The sequence below is a fragment of the Mastomys coucha genome, unplaced genomic scaffold (assembly GCF_008632895.1).
Source record: "Mastomys coucha isolate ucsf_1 unplaced genomic scaffold, UCSF_Mcou_1 pScaffold5, whole genome shotgun sequence".
NCBI lineage: Eukaryota > Metazoa > Chordata > Mammalia > Rodentia > Muridae > Mastomys > Mastomys coucha.
This window is the reverse complement of record NW_022196911.1, coordinates 40,970,447-40,982,275: the sequence shown is the minus strand read 5'-3', so window position 1 is coordinate 40,982,275 and position 11,829 is coordinate 40,970,447.

Below are 11,829 nucleotides of genomic sequence, written 5' to 3'. Positions count from 1 at the left end.
GTTTTCAGCAACTAGGAGCACTGGATGCTCTTCCAGAGGACCAGGGTAGCTCATAACACTCTATAATTTCAGTTCATTGGTTCTAATGCTGTCTTCTGACTTCCACGGGTGCAAGGCACACGAGTCGTGCATAGATATACATTCGGGCTAAACATTCAGAAAAGAAAGAGAAATGGATGGTATGACAATTCAAAATGAAAACAAGAAGTAAACAAAGCAAGCAAGCAAATAAACAGACCAAAAAACAAACAACAACAAACCACCCAAAAACCAAAGGACCAATTGCAAGGTGTCTGGTTGGCTGACACCTCTAGCTGGCCTTTGCTAGATTGTGGGTTCTTCTATTTCCTACCCTTTAGCACCCCTGGTTTTACTGCCTATCACTAGATGGGAAAGAAAGAAAGACATAGGGGACACACACATACACATACAGAGAAAGAAAGAGAGGGGGAGGGAGGGGGAAGGAGAGAGGGATGGAGGAAGGGGAAGGGGGTGGGGAGGGAGGGGGAAGGAGGTAGAGAGGGGTGGAGGGAGGGGGAGAGAGAGAGAGAGAGATCCCTGAATCTAATTTCTTTCCTTTGTTTCTTCTTTGAGCATGACTACTAAGGAACCACAACCAATCTCCAACCCAACCCCTCCCCGTGCCCTGCCACCCCTCCCCCCACATCATGACCAACAACTACCAACCCCCCTCTTGGGGGCCTAGCATTTATATACCATCTGAAAAGATCCCAGAATGTAAACATCACACAACCATAAAAACTATCTGTAGTCTGCAAAGCCATACCTCTGCTTGAGCATGAGGCAAATCAGCTGCTGTAGACAGACTGAAGCAGCCCCACATCCCCACAGCTGGGAGTAAAGTGAAAGCCTGTTCTTATAATATTTCTGTGTTTTTTTTTTAAAGAAACCAAAATTCCAAAATTGTCACTACAGACACCTTCTAATAGCCTCTCTTCTAGGACCAATTGTTTTCATGTTCAAAGTGTGCAGAAGGTGCTTTCTGCCCAATGTTCCACTCACTTCCCCAACTCCTGGGCAATCCAAGCTGGGTTGCAATGAATGCTCATAGCTCTCCCTTCTCTTCCTTCACAGGTGGCAGAACTGCCTTGGGGTTTGAAACTCTAGCCACCTGTTCCTACTCGGAATTCCCATTTTCTTTCCTACCCACTTCATAAACTTCTACATTACTAATGCCATCTTAGCTTCTTGTTTATAGTTTCCAGACTGACCCTGAAAGTAAAACTGCACATCTTGGCTTTCTGCATTTGGGTCCTGACTCTCAATTTCGATTCCTCCTCGTTAGAAGGAGGAATACTTCCTGTCTAAATGTATTGTGTGGGCTGTCACAGGAAGCCAGGTGGATTATAGATTGTGCAATCCCTTGGGGCACCATTCATATAGACCATCAAACAATAAACTAGGAAGAATGTGGTTAAAGAGTGTGGCAGAAGAGTTGTGAACTAAATAGCTGGGTATTGTGGTACGCACCTTCAGACCCAGTACAGAGGAGGTTGAACTGGGTGAAACTCTGTGAGTTTGGGGGTCAGTGTGGTTTGCCCTCTGAGACTTGGAATCAAGCTGGCTGGATTTAAAATTAGAATTTCCATTTTGCCACTGCTTAACTATAGAAAAGTTATTTTGTATCTTCACCTCAGTTTTCTCTTAAGAATGGGAAGAACTAGAGATCTATCATGAAGATGTTTTTCAGACAATATCTTACAGCACAAAATTAATATTCAGTAAATGTTAGCAACAGCACTACCATTCTAAAGTTGCAAGTAGTAATTATATGAAACCATGAATGTCATCCATGACCAACTATTTAGCTGGTCCCTATGTTTCAGACACTGTACAGGGTGATGGATATACAATTGTAGATACGTTAAGCACCAAAAACAAGTTAATAAGAGTTTTATCAAGTAAACAAGATATAGGTGAGGTTACTTATTGACTATTATAGGGCATGTATAACTCCTCACATCAAGTCCTATAAAGATTCAGTGCTCTTTAAATTCTATTTCATGGTGCTAGAGAGCCAACTTTGTGGTTGAGAGTGCTTGGGGCTCTTCCAGAAAACTCAAGTTCAGTTTGGAGGACTCACATTGGACACCACATGTAACTCCAGCTCCTGGGGATTTGGTGCTCTCTGGCTTTTACAAGCAACTGTAACACACAGGCGCATGCATACACACACACACACACACACACACACACACACACACACAAATAAATAAATAAATAAATAAATAAAATCTTAAGAATAACCCTACCTCATGGGGATGGATCCATGACTCAGAAGTTAAGAGCACCTGCTGTCTTCCAGAGGACCCATGTTCCCTTCCCAGCACCCATAACCACCTGTAACTCCAGCTCCAGAAGATCAGTTGTCCTCTGTAGGCACCCACACACACACATATACACACATAGCCATATACTCACATAGATGCACATAAACATAAATTTAAGAATTAATTTAAAAATTCTACCCCATTATTATCAAATCCCTCATATGACTCCAAGCCTTCTACAATTCTTATAAGCAAAGGGTTTGGCTCACAGAGTCTCCCAAACCTAGTCTCCCATCAGTAATTTATGGACAGCTTCCAAAATTCCAGTCTTCTAGTCTACCTCTCAGACTTCTGATTCAGTTTCTTCTACACACGCTTCTTTGTTAGTGACACAGTCATCCTAAAACCACCTTTGGCAGAATACGAGGGCCTTAAAATGTACCTCAAGGGTAGAGCTTTTGCCTAGTGTGCACAAGGCAAGAAACTATCACAAATGAGTGAGTGAGTGAGTGAGTGAATAAATGATTGAATGGATGACAAGGCCAGGAAATTATTAACATTAGAAACTGAGACACTTGCTTTGGACACATAATAAGTATCATCAGAATTCTCACTCTGATTTTACTTGGATACAAATAGGCATCTCATGGTTAAGAGGAAGATGGCTTAGCCCCTTGTGAGGGGTAGTTAGCATTTGCTTTCCATTAACCACACTTGGGGGAAGCAGGTAAGCTTGTCTCATCCAGGAGGCCAACATTAGGGGTGATGATTCTGACCAGCCCAATTTGGACCATGTATCCATCAAAGCTAATTATCTCCAGGGATAGCTGATTATTTTGGTTGGCTCACATGCCTCCCTCCTTCTCACAACTGAATTTGAGGAAGGGGGCACCCTAATAAAGCCATACCACTAGGGAACTCTGATGCAGATAAAAGCAGCCACTGAAGCTGAAGTTAGGGACTCTGCATTTTCAGACCAAGCAAAACAAAACCTAAGTAATTTTTTTTTTTGCCAGAGCTGGGAATGCCCTAGACTAGGTTTTACTGTTTCATTCTTCCTAAGTGTGTGAATCCTAAAGACAGGCGGGTTAGGGAGAGCAAAAATAAAAAGAAAAGCAGGAGGAATAATAGGAATCAAGAAAGATGGGAATGCCCTGAGGCTGCTGCCGTTGTCATGTAGACAGCAGACAAGTTGAATATCCAGACTTGCCTTGCTCACTGTCTGGTCTGCTGATATGGGCCCTTCCTGGCTGAAACTCTATCCCCTTTGGTGCACTCAGGCGCTCAGTGGGGCTCAGATGGGCCTCCTCAGAAAGCCTGGTAGTATGCTCCAGGGAGAAAGCAGGCTGTCCTGGAGATGAGCAGGCCCGAATAGGAGTACCAGTAGGGCAGTGTGCCCACTGCCTGTGTGCCTCCTGCCTGCTGCTCCGTGTCTTTTTCCTCCTGATACGGGAGAGCCCAGGGTGGACGAGCTGCCACTAGTCTAGGCCTCTCAAAAGCTCTATTTCTAGAAGGCCAGGATGGCATCAGCGTGGCTATGGGAACTTGTTCTACACAGCCAAGTCAAACATAGACTTTGGGTGATTGTCAGAGACCATGGGCTAGCTGGTTTTTTTCTTTTCTAGACTTATTTGCATTAGCATTTTTATGTGTATGAGTGTTTTATCTATATGTGCACCATATATATGTATATATATACACAGATATACATATATATACATATATGTATACACACATATATACATATGTGTATATGTGTATACATATATATATATGTATATATGTGTGCTATGTGCATGTCTGGTGCCTATGGAGATGAAAGAGGGTGATGGCTGTCCATAACTAGAGTTACGGACAGTTATGAGCTGCCATGTGGGTACTGGGAATTTGAACCCAGGTCCTCTAACCACTGAGCCAACTCTCTAGCCTTGACTAACTCATTTTTAAAGAAGGGAATTTCTGAATAAGGCCAAGTATCTTGAGAAAACCCACTGAGGTTTTGCCAGTTTCTGAACTCTCTCAAGTCCTCTCGAGAGCAATGCTCTTGGATAAGAGCTCAGTGCTGTGGAGTGTCTGATGGGAGGATGATTAACTAATGGACTGCTTGCCTTTAGTAAACAATAAACATGAGCAAAGAGCAAATTCTACTGAATGTGGTAGAAATAATCGGCACCAGGTGTGTTATCTTTCTGGGACAGACAATGTTTATCACTTGTGGGACATCTGTAACACACAGTGGGATTAAGTACCAGATATCACCTGATAAACTTGATGTCCAGGAGAGAGCCCCTGTCCTGTACTCTGTCAACTTTCTACACAGGGACATGTGAATGAGACTGAGAGAGGACAGACTGGCAAGGAAGAGCTCATATATGTAAAGCACATCCACCCAAGAGTGCACAAGGGGCAGTTAGAAATCTGGTCTCATATTCCTAACTCAGTAGGGGAAGAGCAGGGGGAAAAGCCACGTGTGGGTGGGATAAGTGGACTTTTAGAAGAGCTAAGGAAGTTTATGACTACACTTTTCTATACAGTTGTGACTGATCTTAGTGTTGTCCTCAGAGTCATAAAACCCCAGCCAGAGAAGGGCCGTCATGGTCAATTTACTCTTGGTCTCTGTCCTTGAGGGCAGACGCCTTCCCAAAAAGGGAATTTACGGCAGTCCTCCTTTCTCAGAATCTTCTGTTGTGAAGTCAGGTAAGGGGGATTTCCAGAAGGCTCCTCTCTGTACTCGTGAATCTCAAATGTCTTTAGCTTAATTAGTTAGCTAACTTTGGGGTTCTGCTGGGTCCCCACATTGTCTAATATGGCCGACAGGTGTAGAAACAAAAGCTGAGAGAGATAGATGAGCCAGGGCTGTGTGCCAAGGATGTACCAGCTGTGGTGTCTGCATGAGCCTGTGTCAAACCTGGTCTCTATCACAGAGCTGTGTGAATTCAACTATGACCCCTCAAGTCTAAGCACTCTCACTGTCAAATGAGTCTCAGTCTTACTGGGTTGTTGTGAGTAGTAGATGGGTTGAAATATATTAGATTCCTACCATAGGGGATAAAAAGATGGTTGAATAGTCCAGAGATCTCAGGTTGGGTTCCCAGCTCCCACCTCAGTTTAGGTAGCTCACAGTTATCTATGCCTTCCTATTAGATGCCTGCCTATCTATTTTGGTCTTCCTAAGATTCCATACTCACACATGCACACACAGAGACCTCTAAAATCTTCAAAAAAAAAATTCTACCAAAGCACTTGTCATGGCTTAAGCTCTCATTAAATGCAAGGTCTATTGCTGCTAAATGGTTTATATCCAGACAGACCTCTCAGTTGATATGGGAGAGGGTATTGGAGGAGGTTCATTAACTCTTGCAATAAATATTTATTTGGGCACTTCATTGAAAAAGAAATGTACTGTAAAAACCAGGCCCACTTCCTGTTCTCAGGGAGTTTTCCGTCTCAGGGAGAATTTACATACTAAATAACCAATGCCAAGATCAATTTGCCTCACCAGGCTCTGGTGAAGACTGTGAAGGACAGGACAGAGTGAGAATACAGTGTGGCACTTCATTGAGACTGGCTACGGGTGAGGCCCAGGAAAGGCCTTTCTGGCAGAGTGATGTTTAAGTAGGAGTGGAAAGATATTTTTAAGGTGAGCGAAAGAAAGAATTGTCCAGGTGGAATTATCAGTCAGTGTCAAGGCCTCAGGTCGGATGGGGCTTACTCTGTGCTGGTACCTGAGAGGAAGCTAGAAGGAGAGAGAGAGAGAAGGGCAAAGATGAGCTTGGGAGGTAAGCAGGAACCTGAGAGGTCTTTGCTTGCTCAGCTCATCCTTGGTTGTGCTTCAAGTCCATCTGACTTGTGTGGACTTCATGGCCCACAGTACTATGGCTTCTGACTTACAGAAGGTTCTGCCATTTTGGGGATGGGTGGGTGAGGGAGGGGGTGGTTTGGCACCATCACTGCTTTGGGAACATTCTACTGACAGGTGGCACTTGTTTATGGTTCTAGCTCTCCCCGAGGTTCCTTCCCCGAGGCTTCAGGCTTTGTAGGACAATGTGTTTACTCCGATGGTAACTATGCCTGCTTTTCTAAATGTTGGCTTTTCTCACTGACTTAGTTAGGGTTTCCATTGCTGTGAACAGACACCACGACCAAAGCAACTCTTATAAAGGACAACATTTATTTTAGGGCTGGCTTATAGGTTCCGAGGTTCACTCCATTATCACCAAGGCAGGAAGCATGGTGGCGTCCTGCGGACATGGTACTAGAGAAGGAGCTGAGAGTTCCGCATCCTGTTCTAAAGGCAACCAGAAAGACTGATTTCCAGACAGGTGGGAGGAGGGTTTCTCAAAGCCCACCCCCACAATGACACACTTTCTCTAACAAGGCCATACCTCTTAATAGTGCCACACCCTATGGGCCAAGCATATTCAAACCACCACACTCACTTTACTCTGAGTTGCCCCTTGCTAGGGTTTTAGCCATGCTTCCAATCTCTGCTCATACTCTGACTGATAGACAGAATCACAATTCGGAGTACTTTTGAAAAGTTTTTCTTTTGTTTGTTAAATTGTGAATATGTGCCCATTAGTGTGGTGCCCACAGAGGCCAGATGAGCTGAAATCACAGATAGTTGTAAGCTGCCTGACGCGGGTGCTAGGAGCAAAATCTGGGTCCTTTGGAGGAACAGCACACACTTTTTTTTTTTCAGACTTTTATTCACTTTACATTCAGCTCACTGACCCCCCAGCAGTAATTCTTTAAAACCATCAGTGTTCAGTTTCCCAATTTTCTTGTACACATATTTCAAACCCCTTTATCCTAATCATGTCCTTGGAAAGATCATAATAAACTGTAATCATCTTGGCTTTTTTTTTTTTTACAGTAGCATCTTGACAACCTTTATTGAACGCAACATCTTTTATCAAAGACAGCAAAAACTCATATCTATCTTTTAAAAATATCAAACGCTCCATATTAGGAGATATTGTCCTTTAAAGCAGTCACTCTGGGACCCCTCGGTGCTTTCTTTGATGGCTCAAAATTCCCTTCAAACTCACCTGAGATTTTTTTTTGTGTGTGTATGTCATGTTACTTTTTTTTTATTAGATATTTTCTTTATTTACATGTAAATTTCTCCCTTCCCAGTTTCCCCTCTAAAAAACAAAGAAACAAACAAAAACAACAAAAACAAACCCCAGCTGCCTCCCCACTCCCCATGCCTGCCACCCCACCCTCTCCTGCTTATTGGCCCTGGCATTCCCCCACACTGGGGCACACTCTTAACTGCTAGTCTATATGTCCAGTCCTGGAGAGCCTTTAAAAGAGCATTTAAATTTTTTTTCCTGTATGTGTATGAGTGAGTGCATACATGCCACAGCATACACATAGAAGTCAGAGGATAACTCTGTGGGGTGAGCTCTCTCCTTCAACCTTTACATGGGTTCCAAGGATTTAACACAGGTTGTCTGACTTGACAAGCACACATTTTACCCAGTGAGCCATGTTGTCTTTATCCTGGCATGGAGGACTTTTCATGTCAAATTAAGGACTTACTATTTTTAATAATTTTCTTTTTGTAGTCCCAGATGGCCCTAAGGCCCAAATCCTCCTGCCTCAGACGCCCGAATGCTAGGATTATAGGTATGTAGCCAAAGATGACTTTGAACTTGTGAACCCTCTAACTCTACTGCACAAGTGCTGGGATTATAGATACACATCTATATCTGTTGTGAAGTACTGGGGTTCAAACCCAGGTATCATGCATACTACACCAACATTCTACCAACTGAGCCTCCTCTGTTTCTTTTAACACCTCTATCATTACTTCTTGAACTGCTATGGAGCCTATGTTCCTTTTTAGAAGGCCTCTCATAGCTTTCATGGGTCTACAGTTCTAAGAGTCCCCTCTGCCCCCCCCTCACATATTTCAGGCTCCTTGGAAAACTTGTGTTCCTTTCCTGCTTCTGGACCTGGGTAGGGAGAGATGTCTGGCTTTTCTTCTCTGATGCAGATATTAACCATAGTCATCTCTCTAGATTTTTGAAGGATTTGCAAGCACCTCTTAGTCTGGGCACCCATAACCTTTCTTGGGTTGTAATCTGGGTCATGTTACTAGGCAGGAGAAAACCTGAAGTTGTTTTCCATTGACAGAATCAAACCTTAACCCTTCGGGTGTTGCTTCCTAGTCCCCACCTCCGGATGGAAGAATGCTTCTGTGGCTTTGCTCTGGGTTAGGATTCAAGGCCAAGCAGTGATGGTGTGGGCCACCACCTCCACAGGCACCACTGAAGCTTGTCGCCATCCACATCCTTTTTCTCCATTGTCTGGGATGTCTGCTTTCTTTTGCTTTCTATTACATTATATTTATCTTCATGCAGTACTTCTTTTTTTTTTTTTTTAAATTTCATAACTCGGTACTTCTTGAGAATGTGTCTTCACACTGTCAGCTGGATTTTTGTAGCTCTTTGGATGTGGAAAGCTGCCAAGGCTTGGTTCACACTCTGTGTACAGACCCTCCCAGAGGTGAGGCTGCTTCTTAATGGGTTGATTTCACTGGTCCCAGAACCTAGTCCTTTGTTCTTGTTAATGCTAAGTATGTGTTCTGGAGACACCCCGTGATTATAGAATTACAGATCCTGTGCATTGTTCAGCTTGCCTTGGTCTCTGTGTGGTGAAGCCACTTTTCTGGTGTGCTGGCAGTGTTTCCAACCATGAGTTGAATCTCGTAGTGAAACTTACTTTCTCTCAGGAAGGCTTACCATTAGAAATGTCCATTTTCTATGATTCACCCCAGAGAGAGTTGGGTCATGGACTTGGCCAGGTAAGTGAAGAACTGAGAGATCCAAATACCTAATGGGAGAAAACCAAATGGAGAAAAAGATGGAATATTTCATTACACACTACAATCGTCAACATCCTAAATACAGATTCTTTCCCTTCACAAAAATTGGTTTTGAGACAGGGTAAAATGTAGCCCAGGCTGGCCTAGAATGATCTATGGAGCTGAGGACTTGAACTTTTAATATCCATGCCTCTGTGTTCATTCAGAGATAAGCTGCCAGGTCTGGGTTCATTCAGAGATGATGCATCTAACCCTCAAGAGTCTGGAGTGCTATATGTAGGTGCTATGACAGTCAGTTTCTGCTCGGTTGTGAATGGAACCCAGGGCTTCCTGCAAGTTGGATGAGCACTTAACAAACTAAGCTACAACCTGAGCCTTTAGCCTTTTTTTCCTCTATAAAAGAGTCTACTCATTATTTTAATAGTAAATATAACATACTTATGTGTCCCCTATCTATCCTTTAACCCAGAGATTCAACTCTTAAGGTATTTAGCCAAAAGATCAAAAAACTATATAAAAATATTATGGAAAAATGTTCTTAGCAGCTTTATTCATAATAGCAGAAACCTGAAATGTGCAACAATGGAGTTTCAGTGAACTGACTGGCTGACATCATCTGAGTGAAATCTGACTCAGCAAGAGAAATGAATAAATTACTAAGACAGGCAACATCCTAGGCTAACAGCGAGCAAAAGCTCTTGGGCACTAAATGATATGATTCTATTCTTTTGAAATGCTAGAACAGGAAAAGATGAGGTGAAAAAAAATTAGCACTGTGATTTCCTGAAGTGAGGTAGAAAGAATTGTGTGAACAGGAGAATTGAAAAGGAAAGTACCTGTACATCAATTTAAAGATCAAAATGTGGGGTTAGTGAAGATTTTTTCCCAATCTGTAGTTGCCAATTTGTCTTATTTGCTGACTATGTCCTTTGCCTTACAGAAGTTTCCAGTTTCATGAGGTCCCGTTTATCAATTCTTGACCTTAGAGCATGAGCCATTGGAGTTCTGTTTAGGAAATTTCCCCCTGTGTCAATAAAGTTCAAGGCTCTTCCTCACTTTCTCTTCTATTAGATTCAGTGTATCTGGTTTTATGTTGAGATCCTTGATCCACTTAGAAGCTGAGGAGGATGGTGACCCTGGAGGAGGACCAGCAGTCTCAATTAACCTGGACCCCCGAGATCTCTCAAACACTGGACCACCAAACAGGCAGTATATACCAGCTGATATGAGGCCACCAACACACATACAACAGAGGACTGCCGGGTCTGTGTTTATTCAGAGATGATGCACCTAACCATTAGGAGACTAGAGGCCCCACAGAGTTTAGAGGTCAGGTGTGGTGGGGGGTTGGGACATCCACGTGGAGACAGGGGTTGGGAAGGAGGTATGGGCTGTGGAGTAGTAGGGTTGTGACAGTGGGAGGAAATAAAATATGGAGTGTAAAATTAATTAATTAATTAATTAAAACTAAAAAAAAAAATCAGAATGGTCCAAAAACCTCATAAAAGAAAAGTTAATCTTTTCTCTCCTTTTTAGCAATTTTGTTTAAAACTCATTGGATTTTCCCAGCCTTTATGCTGTCTGCACAGGTGTAAACAAACATCTCTGCACAATAGTATGTTTTAGATCATGCCATATATGTTTCTTGCTTTAAAAACTAATACAGGGATAGCAAGATGGCTTACCAAGTAAAGGTGCCTATCATCTCGTCTACATTTGATCTCCGAGATCTCCATGACAGAAGGACAGAACTGATTTTTGTAAGTCTTTAGCCCAGGCTAGCTCCAATTCTCAAGGATGGCCTTGGATGTCTTATCCTCCTGCCTCCACCTTCTGAATGCTAGGAAGGCTGGGATTGTAGATAGTCATGTGGCACCATGCTTACTTCAAGCAGTGTTAGGAATCAAAGCCAGGACATTGTGCTTCCTAGGTAAACACTGCACCATTGAACCATGTCAATCCCTCAGATATTTGTTCTTGATGACCTATCTAAAATTTTGTTGTCTTATCTAAGGCCTACATTTTCTTTTAAGAGTTTCATAGATTTAGTTCTTACATTCAGATGGTCCATTTCAGTGACTTTTCTTTTTTTTATTTTTCCTTCTCTTCTTCCTCTTCTTTTTTCTTTTGGAAAATATCTTGCTATAATGTCTAGATTGGTCTCAAACTTGCAATCCTCCTGCCTGTGCCTCTAGAGTGTGAGGTTTATAAGCATGTGCTGCTACTATTGGATTTCAGTAGAAAAGGGGGCTTCAACTCTTATTCTTTTGCTTGGAGATAGCTAGTTGTCCCAGCACTGTCTACTGAATAGATTATTCTTTCCTCTGATGATTTATGTTGGTGCCTTGCTGAAAATGAATCAATCCTGCTCAGAAATGATTCCCAGTATCAATGATAATAACACGAATGATTGCTAGCTTGTAGGTTATCTCAAAAACCTTTGCCCTCTCCTACTCTGAGGCCATTTGTTTCAGAAATGGTTCTGGGATTTGTGATTTTGCATACTACTGTACCGAGCACACTGAAGCACTAAAGCGCCAGAAGGGTGAGCTTCTATAGGGTGTGTGAGTAAATAATCTCAAATTTCTCTTATCTATTGGGTGGGGAAATAAGAGTACTTAGACACGGAGTGTTTATGAGGATGGAGTAGGGTTTAAAAGATGCCTTTTGAACCATACACTAGGGGGACAATTGTAAAATATT